Source organism: Silene latifolia, chromosome 2 (assembly GCF_048544455.1).
Source record: "Silene latifolia isolate original U9 population chromosome 2, ASM4854445v1, whole genome shotgun sequence".
Taxonomy (NCBI): domain Eukaryota; kingdom Viridiplantae; phylum Streptophyta; class Magnoliopsida; order Caryophyllales; family Caryophyllaceae; genus Silene; species Silene latifolia.
In genome coordinates this window covers 44,495,760-44,500,056 of record NC_133527.1, presented here as the reverse complement: position 1 = coordinate 44,500,056, position 4,297 = coordinate 44,495,760, and the positions used below count along the sequence as shown (strand labels likewise).

Below are 4,297 nucleotides of genomic sequence, written 5' to 3'. Positions count from 1 at the left end.
TCAACATTGTCTCCACAACTTATTCAGATAAACAAGGTATTAAATGTTAGTCACACTAAATAAAAGATTCATAAAAGAAATGAATGCGAAAACAATGAATGTGATTATCATATATATAATAAAAGATACACTATCCAATTATTACATATCCATAATCTAAAGAATATCTAGTACTCGTCTCAATCCAATAGCGACGATATGACCATCATGCTTAGCCTTTGATAAAGGCTTGGTTAAAGGATCAGCAATATTATCATCTGTCCCAACCTTACAAACGTCAATTTCCTTCCTTTCCACGTAATCTCTAATTACATGGTATTTCCTTTCAATGTGTCTAGATTTGTTACTAGACTTAGGTTCTTTGGTTTGAAAAATAGCTCCACTGTTATCACAATATAGAGTGATAGGATCTTTGGCGGAATGGACTACTCCTAGCCCCTCTATGAATTGCCTAATCCAAACACTTCCTTTCGCGACCTCGACGACGCAAAGTACTCACCTCTTGTTGAGAATCCGCAGTAACGCTTTGCTTGAAGCTCTTCCAGCAAACAGCTCCTCCATTTAGCATAAACACATAGCCGGATTGGGATTTCATGTCATCTCGATCGGTTTGGAAACTTGCGTCCGTGTAACCTCTTACACGCAACTCAGTTTCTCCTCCAAACACTAAGAACGAATCCTTAGTCCTTCTCAAGTACTTAAGGATGTTCTTTACGGCTATCCAGTGACTCTCACCAGGCTTGGCTTGATACCGACTTGTCATGCTCAAGGCATACGCAATGTCGGGACGAGTGCAAATCATAGCATACATGATAGACCCAACAGCGGAAGCATAAGGGACGGTCTTCATGTGTTCAATTTCCTTAGGGGTGGAGGGAGACTGTGACTTGCTCAAAGTAATCCCTTGGCCCATAGGTAGAAATCCTCTCTTGGAGTCTTTCATATTGAACCGGTCAAGAACTTTGTCAATATAAGCTTCTTGACTCAATGCTAGTATCCTATTGGACCTATCCCTATAGATCCGGATACCTAAGATTCGTTGTGCCTCTCCCAAGTCCTTCATTTGGAAGTGTTTCCCTAGCCATTCCTTAACGGAAGTGAGTGATGGAACATCATTCCCAATGAGCAATATGTCATCCATATATAGGACAAGAAATACAACCTTTCTCCCACTAAACTTCATGTATAAACACGGTTCTTCCACACTTCTAGTGAAACCGTATTGTTTAATAACATGATCAAAGTGATGATTCCAACTCCTAGATGCTTGCTTAAGACCATAAATGGACTTCTTGAGCTTACACACCTTCTTAGGGTTAGATGTATCAACAAAACCTTCAGGTTGTATTATGTACACCTCTTCTTCTAGAATCCCATTCAAGAAGGCGGTTTTGACATCCATTTGCAAAATCTCATAATCATGAAATGTAGCAACCGCTAAGATTATCCTAATGGACCTAAGCATAGCGACTGGAGCGAAGGTTTCGTTATAGTGTAAACCATGAACTTGGGTGAAACCTTTTGCCACCAATCTAGCTTTGTAAACATCCACATGTTTATCCACGCCGAGCTTAATTTTATATATCCATTTACACTGAAGGGGTCGCACTCCCTCAGGTAAATCCACCAAGTCCCATACTTGGTTCTCGTACATGGAATCCATTTCTGACCGCATGGCTTCTAGCCAAAGTGAGGAGTCGGGACTAGACATGGCCGATTTGTAGGTAGTGGGTTCATTACTTTCAAGAAGTAACAAAACACCATGCTCTTCGATGTTACCAAGGTAGCGATCAGGTGGATTAGAAATCCTACTTGACTTTCTAGGAATAATTACCGTTTCAGAGGAAGAGGGAATGCTATCCTCCACGTTCTCCTCTACCTCATTCTCGGTTTGTGGCTCTCGAACTTCTTCAATTTCAAATTTTCTCCCACTCTGTCTCCTAGAAATAAATTCCTTTTCTAGGAAGACAGCATCACGAGCCACAAACACTTTATTCTCGTGTTTATTGTAGAAGTAATAGCCACGTGTTTCCCTTGGATATCCTATAAAAAGACATTTGTCAGACCTAGATGCAAGCTTATTGTCAGACTTGATCTTAACGTACGCTTCGCAACCCCAAATACGCATGAATGACAAATGAGGGACTTTCCCTGTCCATATCTCATATGGAGTCTTATCGGCCGCTTTAGTCGGCTTCGATTTAGTGAAAATACTGCAGACAAGAGGGCAAAACCCCAAAATGAACTAGGAAGCTCAGTTAGACTCATCATTGACCGAACCATATGAAGTAAAGTTCGGTTTCTCCTTTCGGCCACACCATTTAATTGCGGTGTGCCAGGAGGAGTCCATTGTGATACTATACCACAATCTTTTAGGTGTGAAACAAATTCAATATTTAGATACTCACCACCACAGTCAGACCGTAGGGTCTTTATCTTTTTATCCAATTGGTTCTCTACTTCCTTTTGAAACTCTTTGAACTTGTCAAAGGCTTCCCTCTTGTTCTTCATTAAGTAGACATACCCATATCTACTTAAGTCATCAGTAAAAGTAATGAAGTAGTGAAAACCTCCTCTAGCGGTGATGGTTAATGGTCCACACACATCCGTGTGTATGAGAGCCAAAACCTCACTAGCTCGTGTCCCTTTTCCCGCAAAAGGTGCACGAGTCATCTTGCCTAAAAGGTAAGACTCGCATGTACCATAAGATTCGAAACCAAATGGTTTGAGAACTTTTGATGAAGCAAGTCTCTTAATGCATCTTTCGTTTATGTGGCCTAAACGACAATGCCAAAGGTAGGATACGTTTGGATCACCCTTTTTGAGCTTTTTAGTTTCCATATGATAAACGTCATTAACATCATTTAAAACATAAATGCCTCCAATTGAAATGGCCTTGCTATAAACCACATCATTAAAAGAAAAAGTACAACACTTGTCCTTAATCATAAAACAAAAGCCTTCCGCGTCTAACGCGGAAATGGAGATGATGTTCTTAGTTAAAGTTGGTACAAAATAACACTTATTAAAATAAAACTCTAAACCACTAGCTAAAGTGAGCACATAGGTCCCTACGGCAACGGCGGCTACTCTAGCTCCATTGCCCATGCGGAGATCCACATCACCTTTTGCTAGTGCTTGCACGTCTCTTATACCCTGCAAATGGTTACAAAGGTGAGAGCCACATCCAGTATCAAGTACCTAAGTGGAAGTACAATCATAATTAACGTCTATCACATAGAGAGAGGAAATCATACCAATAGGCGTCACACGCCCTTCCTTGAGATCCTCCAAGTATTTGGGACAACTCCTCCTATAATGCCCCTTCCCATTACAATGGAAACATTCGGCCTCGGAGAGCTTGACACTTTTTGCCTTGGGATTGCCATTCTCAACGGCCTTCCTCTTTCCCTTGTCATGTTTCTTTGACGATTTCTTGAATTAGGACTTTTCTTTCCCTTTTCCTTTCTTAACTCCAAGAGACATGTTCTTTAACTTCATGGTTAAAACATCTCCCTTTTCACTCTCACTAGCCTCCATATCCCTCTCCTCTTGGGTGAGGAGTGCATGAATTTCATGGTAACTCTTATCCATGTCATTCTTGTTGTAGTTTACCCTAAAGTGGGCATACTTGGTGGGGAGTGAGTGAAGGATACGATCCACCACAAGAGTCTTAGGAATCTTACACCCTAGATGCTCTAGGATGTCAACATATTCGACCATTTTGAGTACATGGGGACCAACCTTTTGGCCCCTCTCAATCTTAGCTTCAAAGAAGCGTGCCACCGCATCGTATTGACGGACTTTTGGTGTTTGTGAAAACATAGTAATCATACGAGTGAAAATCTCGTAAGCATTTAAAGAAATGCATGATAGCTTGAGCTTTGGGGATATTGACCATATCAACACATTCTTGATATCATTCAACATCCACACATAGTCATCATAGGCGGCTCGCACCGCCGATGAAGCTCTTGCACCGGGCTCGATTGGAGGAGCATCGACCAAGTAAGTGAGCACATTGTCGGACAACGCGACACTTTTGATGTTGGATGCCCATTCAAGAAAGTTACTACCGTCATCTTTTAAAATACATTTGTCCATTACGGACCTTAGCCATGAATCTTTGCCTAGTGAAGTAGCCGATGGAGTTGATGAAGTTGCCATTGCGAATTAAAATGCTACAACAAAAAGGAAAAATTAACATTCATTGTTTTAAAAAATTACTTGTAAAAACATGTTTAGCAAGTTTTAGCATTTATATAATGACCTCCCACTAAATTATATAAATGATTCC

The 4,297-nt window shown here is 40.7% G+C and overlaps 1 long non-coding RNA gene across 1 annotated transcript; it reads right to left on the bottom strand.

Annotated features, from left to right (window-relative positions):
- Nucleotides 1-2,876: 2,876 nt before the first annotated feature.
- LOC141629463 (uncharacterized) lies at nt 2,877-3,425 on the bottom strand. The gene is made up of 2 exons (XR_012537288.1): nt 3,258-3,425; nt 2,877-3,156 (listed from the first exon to the last, which is right to left on the bottom strand). It is a non-coding gene; the product is annotated as an uncharacterized LOC141629463 (long non-coding RNA).
- Between the last annotated feature and the right edge of the window lie 872 nt (nt 3,426-4,297).